The sequence below is a fragment of the Pecten maximus genome, chromosome 12 (assembly GCF_902652985.1).
Source record: "Pecten maximus chromosome 12, xPecMax1.1, whole genome shotgun sequence".
NCBI classification, from domain to species: Eukaryota; Metazoa; Mollusca; class Bivalvia; order Pectinida; family Pectinidae; genus Pecten; species Pecten maximus.
This window is the reverse complement of record NC_047026.1, coordinates 23,928,608-23,952,465: the sequence shown is the minus strand read 5'-3', so window position 1 is coordinate 23,952,465 and position 23,858 is coordinate 23,928,608. Positions and strand designations below refer to the sequence as shown.

At 35.2% G+C, this 23,858-nt stretch overlaps 1 protein-coding gene across 10 annotated transcripts in view; it reads left to right on the top strand.

The window, feature by feature from the left end:
• Positions 1 to 23,858, top strand: part of LOC117339993 (Kv channel-interacting protein 4-like) — a 420,070-nt gene that overhangs the window by 306,512 nt on the left and 89,700 nt on the right. The gene's annotated exons all lie outside the window — the stretch shown is intronic.

Here is a 23,858-nt window from a genome sequence, read left to right as displayed (position 1 = left end):
GAGACACCTTGTACACAAGACGATGCTACAACGTTATGATAACATTAACCGGGTGTGTAGCCTTCTAATCAACTATCGAAAACACATGTCATTTGTTGTCGGTTTCGTTCCAAATCTACCGTCGTTCCTTTCGTGTCATGCTGGGAGGACTCCTACTTTGTAATATATTCGTTGGATGCCGGTTTCTTGTGTTGGCCTGGACTGATAAAACCTTATATAAGAAGTATATACAATTGGAGTTTACCTAAAGAACAGTTTGACATCAACACTAGTCTCTTTTTTGTGATTTTGTGCAACACCGATACTTGTTTTGAAAAGCTTAACCTGGAACGATGACAAAGAAAAGCAAGAAGGACAAAGGGTAAGAATGATAACAATGTATGTCAATTATGACATTAAGTTGTAATTGTTGCTTTGCAGATACGACATGTAACAGAACAAGCAGTAGTCTATTGAATCGATGATTGAAGGCCCAATCTCTTATAACTGTATTGATAGTAAAGATATGCAGCAGAACATATCATACCATCTTAAAGTGTAATGGGTTTTTTTAAGTCGCTTCTCGCATAATGTGATTACTTAATATAACATGTTTGCATAATTATAACCTTTCTCTTTGTTTAAAATACTCATACGTGACGATTTTATCTGCGGACATTTATTGACGTCCAAACAACATTAGTAAACCATCATTATAAACAAGCATGGACAAGCAGTAGAGTTGTGTAAAATATTCTTCTGTCTGCGCGACAAAGTCTGACTGGCACACGTAACTGTATGACATACGACCATGTAGAGGTCTTCAAGGCTTTTTGTCGTAATCTACATGTACATGCACGTGGTAGATACAGTACAATATAGCACTATTCCTGTCAGCCATGCGGAATGTATTACACGTTTGAGTTCACCCTTGAAGCATTATCGCTATGCATGACAAAACTGATGCATTATAACACACTATTTAGAGGGTTGTATCGTAAAGATGTGTACTACAGGATAAAAAGAAACATGTAAACACTGTACATATTCAACCGGTTAACATGCTGTCTTGATTGTGAATTAAATGTTGATATCAGGATCTGTTGTTATGGATTTGGTTTTCATGAAGGTGGTTTTAAAGAGACTTCATAACTGACTGTATGGTAGCAGACAGCGAAAGAAAGTTTGTTAGAGTACTAAGGTTTAAGCATACCAATACACCTGAAAGACAACTGATAATATGGATGCAGTTTGCCATTAACTACCTACATGTAATAAATTATGGGCGATGATAAATATGTCAGGTTTAATTGTCGCTTGATTTTTTTTTTTTTTTCTTTTTTCGTAAATCGGTCTATACTATGTGTAGGTATCCTATTGACGTGACACTTTCAGTCGGTGTTTAGAGTGTTCAGAGTAGAATCTGGTTATTTTCTTAGAAAAGCGCGACAGATTCAAACTAATACTCGTATTTATTGCCTAAGAGCAAGTTATTTAACTCGTGATTACATTTTATGTGTCTGTAAAGTATTTTGTTTAAGCACCAATACGGAAACGAAATCTCCTATTTAGATTCCATGTCATTGAGAATAAATCGAAATCAATCTTGTGGGATTAAAGATGACGAGCAGCTCATCAGATTTGTGGCAGTTATCCATTACGGGGATCACCGGAAGTGCTGCCGTAAAACAGGCAAGGGTTCGCCATATTGATTATTACGTCATTCAACATATGTTTCATGTAATTAAACGACAGACATCATTTTGTTGCGAATTATCGATTTGGTTTCCGTGAGCTTCTGTCAACTGCAGCTGCCAAATTCTCCGAGAGGTAGAAGGTTGCAGAGGATTGAATGAGGAGAGGTGTTGCTGGATAGAAAATCGCGAGCATCAATCTGCTATCATGTTTGTAACGGAGCAATCACCATTTGTCTCGCTCAGTGACTAGCGTCAAGTGTTTTCTCAGCTGAAATCGTGCCGCTATGTAAAGACGAAGATGAATTACCTCATAGCTATTTGTTATAGACCGTTGCTATGGCAATGTAGATATAATGAATTGATCAATTTTCTTACGTAGGTGTGAATATTTTGATTATGAAATACTTTCCTGTTTAGAGACATTAATAAAACATATTTTGCAATAAAAATTATAATCATGCATGACTACGTGCATCATTTCATACGAGTAGATGTTCCAGTTTCTTGTTGTCTATATGTTGACCACGGCATACAATATGTTTTCGTATATTTGTGAAAGATAGACTCATTAGAGATGATGGTATTCACGCGTGTAAAGTGAGATGTTTTCCATGATACAAAGAAATGAAACTCCACGTGGGTATTGATCTGTTAAGACACTGGGTTGTGATCACAGAGAGTATTACCGTAAACGCCATGTGAATAATTATTAATCTGGTGTAATATATCTTTGTCCCTTTTCTCGGCATTTCGTCCCTTAAACATGCCCTGATCAACACAATCTAATAATATATTCAATTGGTCCCATTTCATCCTGATAGTATTGCCAGGGGAATGAGAAAATCTCGAAAATAGATCAAGGCATAATACATTTACCGAGGTCATGTTTTTTTTATTACATTTATCACATGTGTGCTCTTTTTCCAGCTCGTCAAACAATCTGATTCCGATAACAACAGTAACTGACTACCACGTGTACAATTGTACTGAACGTAACGCTACCAAGTGTAATATATCATACCAGGTGTAACACACTACCAAGTGTAACACATTACCACGTGTAACACACTATACCACGTGTAACACACACTACCACGTGTAACACACACTATCAATTAGTGTAACACACTACCACGTGAAACACACACTATCAATTAGTGTAACACACTACCACGTGAAACACACACTATCAATTAGTATAACACAGACTTTCAAGTGTAACACACATTATCAAGTGTAACACACTATCAAGTGTAACACGCACTATCAAGTGTAACACACACTATCAAGTGTAACACACTATCAAGTTTAACACGCACTATCAAGTGCAACACACACTAGCAAGTGTAACACACTTACACACTTTCAATTGTATTATAAAGTGTAATACAATACCAAGTTTAACTATAAAATCACAAGGGAATGTAGCAAGTTATGCCATAGCGCATTTGCATAACAAGCAGTGTTGAGACATAATAGGAGTACAGTTTACGTCTATACGTTTGAAGTAACTGTATAAAAGCAAGCCTTGATTTTGGTGTCAGATAAAGTGTTGAATAAAGTATTCACATCTCATGACAAGATGTGATCACCGTATTGCACTAAATCATGAAAAAGGAAAGGACTTGTGCATGCTTCGCCAGCTTTCTGTTCCATTTGTTAAGACAGATATATTTCTTCTGTGCTATACTGTCCGCATCATCCGTGTTGTGTTAGCAAGATATTTTATAATTGAAATGAAAATCATGAAAAACATTTTGACGTTTTAGTATAAGTGTTGATCTCACCATTTTAGTCGAGGGTAGTGATAGTCATGTGTAACATCAGACATAAGACTATGATTCCGTCACTAGTATTGATATTCTGGGTACTAAATATAGTATACACGACACTAATACGGTTGGCATTTGAGAATAGACCTGTTGTGTCTTCAAATCTTGGCATTAGTGGTTCTGCTTTTCTAATTGTGTTATGCGTATCCAGCACTCTATTTCAATTACTAAAACTAAATAGAACAGCCAGTCGTGAAAACTCCAAGTACAAGGATTACCGTGTGACCTTTGTTTGACCTTTACAATAGTCCTATATTTGGTATAGTCTGGTTAACCAGCGTATACAGAATATTGAATTTTAGCCTAGAAAATCACGTTTTAACTGTCATAAGTGCTTCGACCATCAACTGTTAACTTGTTGGTTTGAAACTTACAAATATTATTGAAAAAAACAGTATAGTGTTGTTTGTAGGATGGATAGTTCAACATAACCAATGAAGAATAGTAAATAGGAAGAAACCAGTGGACAAAGACAAGTTACTAAAGTTAGATATGACTATACGGTAATAAAGAGATAGTAAAGACATTGTTGATAGGACCGGAAGTGCGACACTCGTAGTAACAAATTGTATGTAATTCCGGAAAACATCATTCGCACCAACGATCTATTACACAGCATTAATTGTAATACTATTTGAAATGGCATTAATTATTTAGGCTATACAGGGTTTAGGAACATTTCCGGGTTTTCAAGATGGCTGTATTGTCCTTAATAGCAGTGTATTCTATTTAGTCAATACTCCCAAATTCTTAAGTGTCCGTGTGGTTACAGCGACATTGGTAATAACATTGTGTACATTTTGTTTACACTCTATTTCTCCATATTATAAAATATGTGATTCTCCCACGGGTATTAGTAAATAAAACAAAACCGTATCCTGTAATTAAAGAATAGATATTTTGCTATTCGTACAGTATATGCTTATTGATAAGAAGACTGGAATTTGAAGTATTTGTTCACACGTTATTCGTTATTTTGACATATAGACCATGTGTACATTTTTATTTAGCTTACATATAAGCATCTTCTTTTTTAATTTAAAGAACTATAGATTGATCAAAGAAATAATCATTCTTCTAATTGTGATATTCTTACATTTAAATGATATTCTTGCGTTTAGCCATGCTCCCTGGCTAGGTTGTATTTGTAAGTACACAAAGTTGGTACTCCCTAGCTAGGTTGTATTTATAAGTACACAATATTGGTACTCCCTGGACAGGTTGTATTTATAAGTACACAATGTTGGTACTCCCTGGCTATGTTGTATTGATAAGTACACAATATTGGTACTCCCTGGCTATGTTGTATTTATAAGTACACAATATTGGTACTCCCTGGACTAGATTGTATTTGTAAGTACCACAATGTTGGTTAACTCCCTGGACTAGTTTGTATATGATAAGTACACAATAGTTGGTCCTTCCCTGGCTATTGATTGGTATTTATAAGTTACACAATATTGTTACTCCCTGGCTTATGTTGTATTTCATTAAGTACACAAGTATGGTACTCACCCTGGCTTATGCTTGTATTATGTAAGTACACCAATATGGTACTCCCTGGCTTTATGTGTATTTGTAAGTACACAAAGTTGGTACTCCCTGACTATGTTGTATGTATAAGTACACAGTGATGGTACTCCCTGGTTATGTTGTATTTATAAGTACACAATGTTGGTACTCCCTGGTTATGTTGTATTTATAAGTACACAATGTTGGTACTCCCTGGTTATGTTGTATTTATAAGTACACAATGTTGGTACTCCCTGGTTATGTTGTATTTATAAGTACACAATGTTGGTACTCCCTGGTTATGTTGTATATGTAAGTACACAATGTTGGTACTCCCTGGACAGGTTGTATTTGTAAGTACACAGTGTTGGTACTCCCTGGATAGGTTGTATTATAAGTACACAATGTTTGTACTCCCTGGCTCTGTTGTATTTGTAAGTATGTTGTATTTGTAAGTACACAATGTTGGTTCTTCCTGGCTATGCTGTATTTATAAGTACACAATGTTGGTACTCCCTGGCTATCTCGTATTTGTAAGTACACAATGTTGGTACTCCCTGGCTATCTCGTATTTGTAAGTACACAATGTTGGTACTCCCTGGCTATCTCGTATTTGTAAGTACACAATGTTGGTACTCCCTGGTTATGTTGTATTTGTAAGTACACAGTGTTGGTACTCCCTGGTTATGTTGTATTTGTAAGTACACAGTGTTGGTACTCCCTGGTTATGTTGTATTTGTAAGTACACAGTGTTGGTACTCCCTGGCTATGTTGTATTTGTAAGTACACAAAGTTGGTACTCCCTAGCTAGGTTGTATTTGTAAGTACACAATGTTGGTACTCCCTAGCTAGGTTGTATTTGTAAGTACACAAAGTTGGTACTCCCTAGCTAGGTTGTATTTGTAAGTACACAATGTTGATACTCCCTAGCTAGGTTGTATTTGTAAGTACACAATGTTGGTACTCCCTGGTTATGTTGTATTTGTAAGTACACAATGTTGGTACTCCCTGGTTATGTTGTATTTGTAAGTACACAATGTTGGTACTCCCTGGTTATGTTGTATTTGTAAGTACACAGTGTTGGTACTCCCTGGCTATGTTGTATTTGTAAGTACACAATATTGGTACTCCCTGGCTATGTCGTATTTGTAAGTACACAATGTTGGTACTCCCTGGTTATGTTGTATTTGTAAGTACACAATGTTGGTACTCCCTGGCTATGCTGTATTTATAAGTACACAATGTTGGTACTCCCTGGACATGTTGTATTTGTAAGTACACAATGTTGGTACTCCCTGGCTATGCTGTATTTATAAGTACACAATGTTGGTACTCCCTGGTTATGTTGTATTTGTAAGTACACAATGTTGGTACTCCCTGGCTATGTTGTATTTATAAGTACACAATGTTGGTACTCCCTGGACAGGTTGTATTTGTAAGTACACAATATTGGTACTCCTTGGACAAATTGTATTTGTAAGTACACAAAGTTGGTACTCCCTAGCTATGTTGTATTTGTAAGTACACAATGTTGGTACTTCCTGGCTATCTCTTATTTATAAGTACACAATATTGGTACTCCCTGGTTATGTTGTATTTGTAAGTACACAATGTTGGTACACCCTGGCTATCTCTTATTTGTAAGTACACAATATTGGTACTCCCTGGACAGGTTGTATTTGTAAGTACACAATGTTGGTACACCCTGGCTATCTCTTATTTATAAGTACACAATATTGGTACTCCCTGGTTATGTTGTATTTATAAGTACACAGTGTTGGTACTTCCTGGCCATGTTGTATCTGTAAGTACACAAAGTTAGTACTCCCTGGATAGGTTGTATCTGTAAGTACACAATGTTAGTACTCCCTGGCTATGTTGTATTTGTAAGTACACAATGTTGGTACTCCCTGGCTATGTTGTATCTGTAAGTACACAATGTTAGTACTCCCTGGATAGGTTGTATCTGTAAGTACACAATGTTGGTACTCCCTGGCTATCTCGTATTTGTAAGTACACAATGTTGGTACTCCCTGGCTATCTCGTATTTGTAAGTACACAATGTTGGTACTCCCTGGCTATCTCGTATTTGTAAGTACACAATGTTGGTACTCCCTGGTTATGTTGTATTTGTAAGTACACAATGTTGGTACTCCCTGGTTATGTTGTATTTGTAAGTACACAAAGTTGGTACTCCCTGGTTATGTTGTATTTGTAAGTACACAAAGTTGGTACTCCCTGGCTATGTTGTATTTGTAAGTACACAAAGTTGGTACTCCCTAGCTAGGTTGTATTTGTAAGTACACAATGTTGGTACTCCCTAGCTAGGTTGTATTTGTAAGTACACAAAGTTGGTACTCCCTAGCTAGGTTGTATTTGTAAGTACACAATGTTGATACTCCCTAGCTAGGTTGTATTTGTAAGTACACAATGTTGGTACTCCCTGGTTATGTTGTATTTGTAAGTACACAATGTTGGTACTCCCTGGTTATGTTGTATTTGTAAGTACACAATGTTGGTACTCCCTGGTTATGTTGTATTTGTAAGTACACAGTGTTGGTACTCCCTGGCTATGTTGTATTTATAAGTACACAATATTGGTACTCCCTGGCTATGTTGTATTTGTAAGTACACAATGTTGGTACTCCCTGGTTATGTTGTATTTGTAAGTACACAATGTTGGTACTCCCTGGCTATGCTGTATTTATAAGTACACAATGTTGGTACTCCCTGGTTATGTTGTATTTATAAGTACACAATGTTGGTACTCCCTGGCTATGCTGTATTTATAAGTACACAATGTTGGTACTCCCTGGTTATGTTGTATTTGTAAGTACACAATGTTGGTACTCCCTGGCTATGTTGTATTTATAAGTACACAATGTTGGTACTCCCTGGACAGGTTGTATTTGTAAGTACACAATATTGGTACTCCTTGGACAAATTGTATTTGTAAGTACACAAAGTTGGTACTCCCTAGCTATGTTGTATTTGTAAGTACACAATGTTGGTACTTCCTGGCTATCTCTTATTTATAAGTACACAATATTGGTACTCCCTGGTTATGTTGTATTTGTAAGTACACAATGTTGGTACACCCTGGCTATCTCTTATTTGTAAGTACACAATATTGGTACTCCCTGGACAGGTTGTATTTGTAAGTACACAATGTTGGTACACCCTGGCTATCTCTTATTTATAAGTACACAATATTGGTACTCCCTGGTTATGTTGTATTTATAAGTACACAGTGTTGGTACTTCCTGGCTATGTTGTATCTGTAAGTACACAAAGTTAGTACTCCCTGGATAGGTTGTATCTGTAAGTACACAATGTTAGTACTCCCTGGCTATGTTGTATTTGTAAGTACACAATGTTGGTACTCCCTGGCTATGTTGTATCTGTAAGTACACAATGTTAGTACTCCCTGGATAGGTTGTATCTGTAAGTACACAATGTTAGTACTCCCTGGCTATGTTGTATTTGTAAGTACACAATGTTGGTACTCCCTGGTTAGGTTGTATCTGTAAGTACACAATGTTAGTACTCCCTGGATAGGTTGTATCTGTAAGTACACAATGTTAGTACTCCCTGGATAGGTTGTATCTGTAAGTACACAATGTTAGTACTCCCTGGATAGGTTGTATTTGTAAGTTCACAATGTTGGTACACACGCATGGCGTGTTATTGCTCCAAATAATCCGAATTTAATTAAGCAGATGGTTGAAGTAATTTTTTTGTAATGGTTTATTTTGAGTCGTGTTCAATGGATTATTCGCAGCTTTTCTAAACTAAAAAATGTTATATAAGTATAACGTCCAAATACATTTGATACAAATGAGATGGTATCAGGATATACTGCATGATAAGCCTATCAGAACTTAAAGAATTGTTTAGAATTTGTACTTTTAACGTTATGTAGAACACATCGTAGAAAACCTGGAAGAATTGGAATATTAAGCTGACAATGCGTTAAGGATCCTAGTATCAACAAGTGTTTGGATTGGATATATGCCATCACATGCCATTTTCTACCTATGTGAAACAAGTGAGCACTGTGTACTTTACAGATTTTGGGTAAAAGCCAATGTTCATATTTTATATTACCAGATGCAGTTACGTAACCAAGGTCACTTTATTACAACGACGCAAAGTAAAATCAGACTAGATAACCTTTGTTTAATTACTTAGTTAATTTTACACATTTTTGAAATCCTGACAAACCCGGGAGAAGTAAAATAGAACCAATGTTACTATTTGCTTTCCTTAACGAAATCCAAATTCATCTGTCTGTGGTGACACTACAGTACATTATATGTTCATTTTCTATGCACTTTTAAGATTACATCTTACCTGGGTTCAGCAAATTGCATTGAAAATCACTGTCTTTTCTGAAAGCTGGTGCACACGTACTACATAATCAATTTGGTTCCGTTTCCCTACCACAGCTACGGGGTGAATACATCGCATAATAATTTGATACAAGTACTTTATAAAGTTTTTGCCGGATACGAATACAGAACATAAAAGTGCAAAATGTTGCGTCCTTACAGTAATTGTCAGTAATGCGAGGGGCCAAGGTGTGGAAAATCAAAATTAACCTAGATATTGACCTAAAATTATATTACTATTGGAATTAATTCTTTAAGATTCTTTGAATTAGTACCTGAAATACACTGTGTCGTGCCACTATTCTACAGAATTTAAACCTTACATACAAGGTTGTGGTTGAGATTCATCAGCAGAAACGACAAAGCTACACATAACAATTGCTTCCAAAGCACCATGTTGCCTACTTGAAGTTGCTTTGGTTATAGGTCTATATGTATTTGTCTCCCTGTTTAGTGATATAATCTTAGTTAGATCATCTTCACTACGGTGTGTCTATTTAAATAAACACATTAACACGTTAGTGAGTGTTTATCGATTAAGTATCTCAGTGTCTTTATTATGTTTTGTCTATTCACTAGGCCCGATAGACTTTAAATGTTAATTGACACAAAATTGTACATGCACTACCAGGGTGAATTGATAAACGGTTGTAGGTAAAATCGATATGTCCCTATGGGATTTGAAATGTATTCAATTCTCAGTTATTGGAACTTCCATCAAAAGTCACAAGGGACCTCGATAGCTTTAGAAAATTTTATGAATATCTGAAGGATTAAGTCAAGTTTATTAAATTAAGGGTTATCTTATAATTAATTAATGAAGAATTTATGTGTAAACATACAATCATCTGATATTCAGTAATTCTATTAAAGAAAACAAAAAGCTCTTTAACGAAGGGAAACTCATACCAAGCATGTCATTTTCTACAGCTGTTACCATTATAAGTGACTGCTATTACGTCATTCTGTAACGACACCTATTATATTATAATCCCATTATGCAAAATGTTACAACTATAAATTGTATTTGTTACGTGACGTACTTAAGGAAGCCACAAATAGCAATATTTGATCAATCACGTGATGATTTGGTGTGGCCTGATTACGTTTTCCCAAGTTGTGTCACTCTTTGATAAACCCAGTAGAAATTTAAATTATCCAGACGTTTCTATTGATCAAAACTGCTCTTGGGATTGAAGCCTACAACTACATCTATTTCTATCAATTTCAGCGTGCTATGTAGCCATTGTACTCCCTAACGAATTCATGCATTTCTAATTACAAAATTCCGAACCGATTTAGAACCGAAATACGTTAGCTACTCATCGACAGGTAATTTTTACATCTTCATTTAAAAAAAAATTAATTTAACGGTTCTCTTTAAAGTCTAAATTATTGCATTATTAAGTTATGGACAGCTAGCGGTGTTGTTCCGTGATTAATTTGATAAAGAAATATCATGACAAATGTCATATCGAATGTGTAAAATCCTTGATAGATGCATTCGGAATTTCGATTTTACTGTTTGAATAGTGCATTGGACTAGAATTGACAAACGATATTTCAGTTTCCGGTGTCATAAGTCTAATACAAAGATAAAGTGCAGTTATTTTAGTTACTCCGGAATATATATAGATAGAATGCATTGTGGTATTTAGGGAAGATATTTGCAATAGCTGTTTCTGGAAATTGTTTTTAAACTGACGCTTTCTCTAATTCGAGTCATGCTTGTAATGTTACTTTCCGTTTTTATCAGCCCTAAATACGTTCTGTGAACGGAGACAAGAATTTCAAGCGAGGGGATTTTAATTGCTGTCGGTTTATTGTACCTCGGGGAGCTGTTATTAGGATGGCAATGAGTGGCAAGATATAATCACATTTCAGACAAAGTTAAAGAAGGATATGACAGAATGATTTAGATGTTCTACTAGTTGCACTACAGGCTCTTGTTCTCTCACGTCTCCTGAATACTAGATTTGCTTCTATAACGAAATTCATCATTTCCAATGACACGATTCAGGAACTGTTGTACAAAAAGCTTATCATTATGAAATAGAACGCGAGTAATGAAAATATACGAGGCGACTTACAAAAAAATACATGTATTCAGGCGACATACCAAAAAAATACATGTATTCAGGCGACTTACCAACAATATACATGTATTCAGGCGGCTTACGAAAAAACATGTATTCCGGCTAAAATGAATGTTGACCCTTATTACGATATCTGAAAATGGTAATCTACAGAGAATAGTACCAGTGTATCTAAGTAAAAATTAAGGGGAAAATGCAAAATATAAATTATCGCAGAGACCATATGTTCCGAGGTGTGTAGCGTCTTCTGACTTGACTGAAAACAATCGAACTCTAGGTACAATCCGCGGGAAGGAATTTTCTCAAAATCCGTGCTGGTGACAACAGAACCACGAGTCATTATGTATCAAAGAGCATCGAACGTCTACATTTACATCGCATAAGTATAAGGCAATGAAATACTTTGTAATGTAAATATTTTCTTATCGAAAATGAATTAGTCTTGCAAACAAAATTGTTAAGAATTATACGCTATCAATATGATTACAAAAGCTTCTTATACAGTTTACAGTAAACCTATGTACATGTATATGTAGCTTGAGTTGATTTAATAGATGATAACTTATTATGTTAATAGAGTTATTCAACAATACCACAATTCAACTACAAAATATGACTCATCAAAAAAATGAACGTAATCACAAAAAAAGCATGCTTAATAATTACAGGAATACAAATGTACGTAAATAGATATCTGCACTTTAAAGAAAACATCACTCTTGTATGCACGGCAAACAAATGTGTTGATATATGATGGGAGAATGGTTGATCTGATATTTCATCGTTTATGCAATATTTACTATTCTAAAGTACAACAAATATTGATATTGATGTGTTGCATGTTCCTATAGTCATAAACCTATTTCAAGTTCCGGCTTTTGCATTTTTAAAATAGATAACAGGTGATTAGAATCCACTAGGGGTCAAATGATAAGATGGATGTACACACCATTACCTAAAAGCATAAACCTTTCGTGATGAAGTTTCGTTCTCAAGAATCCGGTAGTACGTTAGTGTGTACAAAGAAGGAAATCTCCACTTCTTACACGGCCGACATGTTTTAGAGAGATATTTACATTCAAAATAACTCTACGAGACTCTTTTGTCATTCATGTCACGTCAAAAATAAATAATTTGTATACGCTACGAAAAGTGCATCGAGGGAATTGACTGAATTTCGAAACCATTGCCTGTCCTGAATGCGTTGTATACGTATTTGTGCCTAGAGCGATATATATGGTGTCTATGTCTAGCTCTGCATGTCTGCATGTGCTCCGATGAAAGTAAACTTAATTCATGAAACCGAAATATCGATATTTGTTAGTACATACATGTAGAAAATATCTGTTGACAACTGTAAAGGCATCTGTTTCAGATAATGGTAGGTGCAGTTGTTAATTTATTTGGTGATGTTTTTAGACCTTTGTTATAAACATCAAAGCTTTAGTAATACTTGACAGCTGTTCCAATATCTAATTAAAACTCTACATAGATACATGAATAAATAAACGTTTGCTGATACTATTAACTGAAGTGGAACTGTAGTAACCAAAGATAGGATTTAATTTATCAACCATTCAATGAGTCAAATATAGCATTACGGAGGGATATGAGTTAATATTTATATAATATACACGTTTCTATGATGCTTGTCACCACATGGTACATTATACCTTACAAGGTTGTGACCCTCGTTAAATTGTTTAAGCCTTGATCAGGAGCAGCATTGCGTTACGGGTTGGTGGGATGGTACAGTGTTAATTCACTTGCCTCTTATCAAGGCGGTCGGGGTTTGATCCATCTCACCTGATATGAAAAGGTGTGGGGTAATTTGCCTAACCACGTGGGGTTTTTTCACCGGTTTCTCTGGTTTTCTCCCACTTTAAGACCCCTCGCGCGCATCCATCCGGGTCAACAAGAGCTATCAATATAAGTTGATATAACTCTTTTCCGCAATCGTTGTAAAATAAATACAAATGTATAGTTTCATTTACATACCAACATAATCGTTGGTTGACAATTGAATAATTTTCACTGGAATGAAAAATCGACACTTCAATTGGTTTATAATCAATTGCATAGGCTTAAAACAGCAAATTACATGAGTTGTCGATCTGTACCTATATCTTTATTGATGATTATGATATTTAAATCTATTCATGTTATGAAGACATTTCTTTTGCTTTAAAAGTACCCGAAGCATGGATTGGCTATTGTACAATGTACTGTAAGAATCCATATGTAATTATATATTATGAAAGTTATGAAATACATGTGATTGCGTTATTTTATTTATTCATCAATCAAATTTATCAGAATACTGTAGACATGCATGATTCGTGTTACAAATATATTATCCAAGAAGACTGTGGTGGTTGGAATCTTGCGTGCATCGCCTGTGTTTGCGTGTAGAAAAATCGTGATGAACATGCGAATACAATGTACAGGGAGAAACGGCAGTGAGAGGCACGTGCTTTTAGTTTATCGGTTGCTAAGGAGAATGCCAAGAAGATGGCAGTTGATTGGATGGATATGGTGCATGTTAACATTGTTCTAAACAATAATAAATTTTAAAAAGTCTACTGAGTGTAAAGATAGCGTATTTGCCAAATATACATGAATGTGATCCATGCTGGAAATATATATAGTAGATACTTATTCCTGCGTTAATGGGGTTCAGGGATGTGGAAATAGAAGTTAATGCTCTCCCTGATATTATGATATGAATCGCTACATTTCCTGTATACGATACTACCAGCATATGATACACTAATGTATTGAATGCATCGACAACTTTTATTTTTAAAAATAGTTCCCATGGTAACAGATGTTTTGTTATTATGGGATGGGAGGCTGCAGCAAGTGTACCTGTATCATGACTACAGGGCTGGTAATTGCTACTCCTTTCCAATGCGCCACCTGCCCTGCCAGGAATATTGTAAACGGTACATTTGTGTATTGTACTCGGTACTACCTTTTTGTGTTGCAAACGGTACCTCTTTGTTGTAAACGATAATTTTGTATGCTGTAAACGGAACTTTTGTGTGTGTTGTAAACGGTACCTTTGTGTGTTTTAACGGTACATCTGTGTGTTGTAAACGGTACCTTTGTGTGTTGTGAACGGTACCTTTGTGTGTTGTGAACGGTACCTTTGTGTGTTGTAAACGATACATCTGTGTGTTGTAAACGAACTTTTGTATGCGTTGTACGATACCTGATTATACTAGGAGGGTGTCCGCATCATTCGAAGTATTCACACAACCACACTATTGTCTGTGATGTAATCAGTGTTACGTTATGGACTTTTACGCCAATACAGAAGTAGTTTGTGGACGAAAACACCAAACCTCACAAAACAATTAAAATCATGAATTGTTATCAGTTTTGAAAAATTCCCTTGGTCAAAGAATGTTTTCCCTGTTATATGCAGTAGGATGATATTTGATGAAAACAACAAAACAAAATGCAACAAACAACAACAAAGAAATGTCCTTTTAAATGTCAGTACTATATATATAATTGATATGCCACAACAACTACAAACACTACAGCGTTACGTTATAGATATATACATCACCAGTTTTGTATAAATATATAACCGTGTCAGTTGTATAGACAATGACATCATCAGTCCAGTACATTGCACTTGATATAGTATTTGTATCATGAAATAAGTATTTTACATTTTTCTGAATTAAACATGGGTATGAGAAGTATACAATATTGCCGTCATGTGAGCCGAGTCATTCATGTCTGTAGAAAACAATAGTCAGGTACATTCTGTATATTGTACCCGTCGGGGCTGCTATCACGACTGTCGGAACTTGTGTCCGTTAAAACCGTCCAGACAGAAAGAGGACATTTTAATATACATGTCGGGACAGACCGATTGACATCAGTAGAGTGTGCACTATAGTAGATTACCCCAGTCTGGAATTAAACATCGATATTATCAGTAAGTGTAGAGCGTTTGCTGGTCTCTACTACGGTACATGTTTGATACCAGTGACACATCGGGGGTATGTGTGGGACCGCTCCTTTGAGATATCACGGTTCAAACATTTCCGAACGAAAACTTGTAGTGTTATCTAATGTTGATATTTCTAGGCGAATGCACATCACTTAGCTTCATATTGCATACTGAAGGATCGTTATGGTTTTTCAGAAATCATTTACTTTCCATTTGTTTTGAACGAGTATGGCATTGAAAATGATTACACGTGTCCTACCTGGAAATAGATACATTTATACCTGTATGACGTAGTCTCATCTATAACCATTCAAAACATTATGCTCTGCAGACTATCTGTTCATATTTATTATATAAGTAATAGTAGTATTTTTGACGTTTGTATATATACCCATATACAAATAGATTAATGTCTCTAAAATTGCAAGTGTATTGTTCAAGTAACATTTCTATGTGCACATGTACAAAAGCAGCATGTTCCCTTTGTACACGCGAATGAATCAGAAATGGTCCCTCAGTAAAACTGCAATAAACAACTGATTTATCTTGTTATGCAACATGGCCTGCTATCTGTGTTGATGCATTCGTACACATGAGTATCAGAACTACATGTCGTTTTGAGCGGTATTGCGTCTTTGAAATTTAAATACAGTATATTTCCATGACTTCAATAATTGTATAAAAAGGAATGGTATATCAGACGATATACAGTTTTTGTAATAAACACAAAAAAGGCGAAACAAGAGTTAGGCGAAGTATGAGGCAGCTATAGAAAGGCGACTTTACCCGAATATACGGGAGCACATTGATCTGAACACTAAATTGACAGAAATGTTTGTTTTTTTCCGGTGAATACATTCAATAGATTTCATTTGAGCCTGGGGATGAGGACAGACGCAATGCGTTCAGACGGCTTCTATAGAAAAAGTCATATCCCTGGGGAAGACAAACTCGCCCTATCTGCCAGTTGTCTGAGTACGGGAACTGGCGCAGATTGCTAGAACAGCCAGACTATATCTCGCAGAGGGTCAACAGGGGAGGTCTTTAGTAATGGCTTTTGGTAGACTATTAATTAGCTTCTGTTGGAAGTCTGTCGTCAGCTGGAGGTTTTACCTTGTGTGTTTTTAATATGAAACGTGTTTTGTGAAGATATGTATATACGTTATCTTACTCCGCGCATATGAAAGTACACGTTAGGCTGATTTTCTCATCAAACTGATAACCTGTATTGACCCCCATTACGTTGGCGATGTACAACACTACCTTTGTCTGGTTATAGGAACAGACGATAATCGTTTAGTATTAAGTAGTAGAATGTAGACCAGAACTATAAGTAGTAGGGAGGATAATGCATCATGTGCTATTATAGTGCTGATCAGATCAAACGCATTGACCCTTTGTTATAACGAACGGAATACGTTAATAGGAACCGGAATATGGAATTTCCGAAGACAAAGAAATGAAAAGTCTTAGATATGTTTTAATAGAATCAGCAATAGTTATGTATATATATATATATGAACTACTGCCTCCATTTTGTTTTAGAAATAATGATTGCGAATACACTATGAATATAGCTACTCGTGTGACCAAACGTATTATGTGTTATATGGAATACACATATGAGAGTTTCGTGTCCAGAAAAATAAATGTACTGTATGCAGCATATACAAGTGTATTGCTGTTGGTGGTATGCATTATGGAAGGCCGCCAGGAGAATCAAGCCCTTCTGTTCAATAAAACATTTTGGTCCATTCATAAACGGTGGTTGTATGTAGGAAGTTTGGTCTCCAGTGTGTTCTGAATTATACAAATGTCAGATTTGTTAACACAAACATACACTTTGCAGGAATCATAGACTACATACCTACATGGATAACGGAAATAATTGTAAATAACCCATATGATTCTCATTTATAGCGGTACAAAACAATTTAAAAACTTTTATTGGAACGCTTGTAAATGTCACGTGAATTACATTCCATTTTGATTTCAAACTACAATGTAGTTATTAATTAGTTTGATTACTGTATCTATTTTTGATCGCAAAATATAAGAGATTCACCATACACTGTCGTGTCCGCGCGTTTTTGATAATTCATGCAAAATCATTAATATACCTAGATTTATGACTGTCCTCGGTGCACATGCGTGCATTCGGAAAGTATATACATATATATTTGGGTCATTACCATAAGCTGTCATTGATTTATTGTGTACGGGGTGAACTGTTATGATGCCTCTATTTATAGAGCACGATATATGCAGTGTAATCATACAAACTAAATATATAAATAATGTAATCACTCAATAATTCTCATGAATAATATATTATTCGCGTGATTGTCAATATCTATAATGGTAAGCGCATTACCTTGACATTTTACTTTATATATATAGATATAAAATGCATCTTTACTCGGCCAGATCTCGTGAATTACTTAATTTTTCATTTAAACATTGATCACGTCTACTAGCTGATAAAGTGGTACAGATGTGGGAACAGACCTTGACGTCAAGTTGGTTATGTATTTACGGCGCTAGTGACATCACAAGGTGGCGAGCTCTCGAACGTTGATAAAAGCCTCTTTTTCTCTCATTGTGAAATAAATTGTTTATTTTTAAGGTGATTGTTATTTAGATAATTCAAACAATGTTGAAGTTCTGCTGATATTTTGGTGTTCTGTTTCGTTCAAATACACGTCATGTTCAGATTATAAAAAAATTAAATCAACGCATACATGAACGAGTGTACATAGAGTCACAATTTAACAAAATGGACATGATATAATGTAGAACAATAAGCATAAACAATTTCGTATCGCGATATAAACGGATGCAAGTTAACGGTAATTCATAAACAACTTAATAAAGCACATCGATTGAAAAATCAACATGTAAAATAACCGCCGACAGCTATCCCTGAATAGCTGCTGTCTGGAGAGACATTTTAAAACTTTATTTTTTGCTTCAAATCGTTGAGTTCATTATGAAATGTTTCCTGGTTAAAAGATGCAGGTCGGTGAAGCACATGATACAATTTTAAGGTTGACATCATGATGTCAGTTGGAAATATTATGTTTCTTTGTGCGGTATGAAGTCAGACGTGTTCGATACTTCTTGATATGCCTGATTTCTTTGTGACTTCCGCAGTTCTCATTTTGAATATATGACGTGACCGTGATTTGACCAGATGTATGATTGCTTCGTCGTTGATGCAGAACACGCTTGCTCCTCCTTTACATCCGGTCTTGTGATGTTTGTACATGATTTCCACACAAATCTAAATATCTTTGTTCATAATTAGACCTCTTTTTATCTTTTTTTTATTGTGGTTATAATTACGGTTTGGTTATTTTGACGATATTCTCTGCTCTTTGTGTTCAAATATTGTTTAACAAACAAAGAGCGACAAAGAAATTGTATGGTAAACAAGTATCAAAACTCCTAACTAAGAAACCTGTTCTTACAACAACAACATCAACAACAACTACAGCAGCAGCAGAGCAACAACAACAACAACAACAGAGCAACAACAACACCAAAAACAGGCAGATAGAAAATACCGATATGCAAATGAAACTGAATTCTTCCTGAAAAAATCGATAGAGTTTATGCAAAATATGAGCAAAATTGATTTGCATCGTAAATAATATAAGTACAAATTAGACACTTTAATTACTTAGTATATTGTACTTCTTATGTATTTAATGATAACAGGAAGCAGGGAGACGGATAAAGTCTTTGATGGTGTATAGAATGCTGCCTATTGGTGACGTAACTGCAGTGGTTCGTGGTAATAGGTATGACTGGATTTTATCGTGTGGAAAGTTATCGCACCTCTAACTACGAAAGCTGCCAGTCTAGTTGTTTATGAATGAAATACCAGATGATTGTTCTGGGCGTATACATTTGTTAAACATGTGTGAAACAATGTATAAGCATACTCATGCGAAGAACGTGAATTTAAGGAGAGAGCCACATAGCTGTAGTATAATCTGTATGAATGTTATGAAGTGCTTTGAAGCAGAATGCAGATGCTGAACGGCGAAATGTTAATATAAACATACTACAAATCATGTGTTGGAAACAATGCTGAGATGTCTTGTATAATGCCAGTTTCGATGTTTCTTCCCTCCTATGGCTACACTTTAATTTGGTATATTATCTGAAGGACCGCTTGAGGACACCTTGATATCATAAACTAATCCATCTTGTAATGATCATGAATAATAAAGCTGTAACATTTTAAGTCATGTGTACAAAATGTTTGCTAAAGTTTAGTATACATTGGTTTGTTTATATGTGCAATGGAAATCACGTACTACGAGAGTTAGCTGATTTCATTTTAATATTTTCTTGTAAAATCTTCTGTGATGAACATGCAATAGTTTCAAACGATTGTAGTGCTTAAATACCAAGTCGTTTGACTGACATCTTTGGGATGTTTGGTTGTGTATGTTTGGATATGTAACGACAACTTTAGCAAACATTTTGTACACATGACTTATCATATCAATTATCAATGTGACAATCTAGTACCACTTATATATTCCAACCACAAACAAGGGGAGGATGAAGGGTGGGTTTGAAAAAACTTTGCCAGTATGTATGTGCTATCTACCAAATCCAATATGGCTGCTGATGGGAGAATAGGGATGCGTCCCCTCAGGCCATTTTAACCAATCAGAAGCCTGATATTGAATTCTGTCATCAGCAGCCAATGAAAAAATAATAACTGCCACTATTAAGGATACGCGTTCCCATAAATATTAGCCTAGAACTATTGGCATAATTAAAGAGTCACCTCCCATAAAATTGTACAAAATAAAGACACGAAAAAGAATTAAAGGCAATATTATAAAAAGATCTTGATATGAGTTACGAGCATAAAATAAGCTAATTGCTTAGCTAGCATTTATGCTCCTCAACATATATCAAGAATAACTCCAACGAGTATATGAAATTGAAATTGCCACCCACCAGGGTGACATTTAAATTTATTACTGGGAAAGTCACCTAGTGGCTTCTAACATGAAATAATTTTTATGATTGCAAAGTAGTTGCACCCATACACTTATGGCAACTACAACCAATATCAAAATGTAGATAAAAACATATAAGAACCTATGCTAGCCTTAGTGGGGTTGACATAAAAACCGCCACAAAGACCTTCATGGTATACCATATCATGAATGTCTTCCCCAAGTCCGTTCTCTACTGTTGTCCCACTATGATCTGTACAGAAATGAATAAACATGAATCTATTATCTATCTAGCGAAAATGAAATTCAAACATATTCAGCTATAATGATGTATTTACTGGCAATATTGTGCTACTACACAATACTGCGTGATTCCATTGTGTTGATGGGAAATTACACCATTTTTTGTGTGATAGAGTACACTAAATTCCAATCCAGAAGTCCGGATCCAATTTTATGATGGATGGCTATTTTTTTTATTTATTTTTTTTTATTATTATTATTTTAATTTACATGTAAATTGTATTTATCTATTAATTAAGTAAGACCGATACAAGCTAAATGAATATCGATTATATGTAGGTGATGTACTTTTAATGTAACTAAATAACATGCAAAAGCCTACATTGAAGTTATTTCTTAAAAGCATCTTCCTTTTATGCGCATCTGTATATTGGCAGCATCTATTTTCAATCGACAATGACGCGAACATATGGGATTGATGTTTCGATTACAAATTATACCGTTCTAATGTCAATAGAGAGATGGATAGGTCTTCATTAAAAATCGATTTAATTAGGTTGAAGTTTTATCCTGAAGAACACAGTATCAACATAATATATCATAAATTATAGATACAGGTTATTAATTATCATTGTCTAAATCGTTACGGGAATAACACGTAAGTCGATTGGTCCGATTTATTACCTAATCTGTTAGCTAGCGTTAACTATCCTTAATCGCGTCTTTGGGCTTTACTGCTTACTTAATTATCCTAATCACGAACATAATTGACGTGATAGTTGTAGTCTATGAGTCACAAAGCGTCGTCCATTTCTCCGTAATTTTCTCAAATATTTGTAGATTACACACATTTCGTTTTACTATACAAAAACTAAACAATTTGATCTTTCTCATTTGTTACCAAATTTGGCACCCGAAGCAAATCGGTATTCTCTAAGTTATCGTCAATTGCACTACAGACGCATATTGTGTACCTTTGTTGGTTAGTGCACAATTAAAATATGACAATGACTTACGGCTTTTGTAATAATTTTGAGTCTATATATAGATGTACATGTGTGCTGTTGCTCACTTCTAAAAATAGAAATAATATCTTGGAGTAGTCGACAAGGCCACTAACCTTGATCTTTACTGGTACATATAGATTAAAATGTTTGGCACATGTTGTACACAAGTCTTCTGTAGGATAAAATCCATCAACTATTTATTTTGACCTTCACCCTTCAGAATGATACACTTTTAGCACAGTTGGAGATCGCTTTGAGCTGTAAGATATATTTGAGAAACTTATTGTTAAACTTAAGCCTTACAGTATATAATATATATAGCAATTATACCGTTGTATACGGTATGTATGTTAATTAATACGTTGGAGTTATATAATGATGTATACATAAGCTCAGTAATGGATGATTAGGGCACTCATGTACCCGCTTACTTATACTACTGATATCACATCGATGTATATCTGGCGATGGTTTACCAGGAAACAGCAATGAGTATGTCCCGGTGATTGTTAATAGTTCCATTCCTATTCAGTATGGGCGTTTAAGATGGCATTATAGAATGCGTTGCTATCGTGAAACCGACATATATGCTGATATATTGGGGAATGCATATGTATTGATTTTGCTCTTTAGTCCAAACAATATTGTGTAAATCTATAGGACAATCACTGATCCACAGATATGATGTTCGATCGATCTATACATAAGTGTGTTCTATTACATATTGTTTATCGCGGCGTTGCACATCCAATCATATTATTGAAAAACAGAATTAAGAGACGGTAGTAGTACTACTTTTTAGAATGATTGTCTAAATGAACGCAGTGAGTTTTATTGAAATCCTTAACACATTGCGTCATCATTGTTATATATTCAACTGCTGCAGCTCAATGCTCAGCAGTTGGATCTACTCCCTAGTAGTTACCGACGGCCAACAAATGCATGGAGAATGTCTGTGATAAGAAAACACAGCTGCGTTTTCTTATCCTTTTATTTTCTTCCAATCGATAAGTTGGTGACATTTATGGTGATTCCTGGCGACACTTGGCCAACGTACTAACTGTTCGTGTCTCTCAGGCTTTCTCTTAGAAGGTTAACTGCATAGTGGAAAAAACAGGTCTTGGTGCCGTGTAGTAAGACAACTATCAGTGTGTTGCAAGTATAAAATGGAATACATTTAAAGACACATACAGCGTTTTGTATATGGTAACGTAGACAGAATACCGTACTTTGTTAGGAAACTGAAGAAAAAAAACATCGGCATACTTATGTCATAAGGTGTTCATTGATTTTGGTAAGGAACGAGACCAATAAATGTACCATTGAATGATTTTTTTAACGTTCTACAAAGCTAATTATGTTTTAAAATAGCATATTTCTAGAGCCATTTAGTTGAAGGTGCCAAACGTTATTCATTAACCAAACTGACGTCCGCTAAATACCTTATGTATCCTTTCATATTACAGATAATACAGAGGTTTAATTCTAGATAAGGGGCGCACTCTCAACAAGAACTTAAAAAATGTGTAGAGTGCAGTATATTGGTTACCTTCTCCATAACATAAAACATTCACATTGGTCCTTATATATACGGAAAATTGTACTGCATTATATATAATTCATTAATTTGGTATGTGACTACATTCAGACAAATAAATCATTTTAAAGACGTGCACGCGGAGTTTTAGTCATTCACGAGCCAGCATTCATTAAATCATAAATACAATCATCGAAGTGGATTCATTTATATTTGTAATAAAATATCAAACACTCTTTTATCTCTGCTCGAAGAACAAGTTTATATTATCTCTTTGGAAGTAATAATAGATAAAACTTTTATGAAAATTGCATGACAAAGACATATAAATTGGCAGGTTTGCCAAGAGAAGACAATACTTGCAATGTTCATGTATGACTACGATAGTTCCGGAAGTGGGATTCTTGAAAATGTGTTTCATCTTGAACACGTGCGTTAACCAAAACTGAATTATAAGGCCATGATGGGGCAATATTTGCACACATGCTTGCACTTAAAGTCCTATACTAATAGGGCAAAACAAGTTTTAAGTTAGGCACGTGATGGTGTATCACAAGGGTCTAGAGTATCTCACTTAAAATCCTGTGTTGTAACTTGGTATCTTCTTCT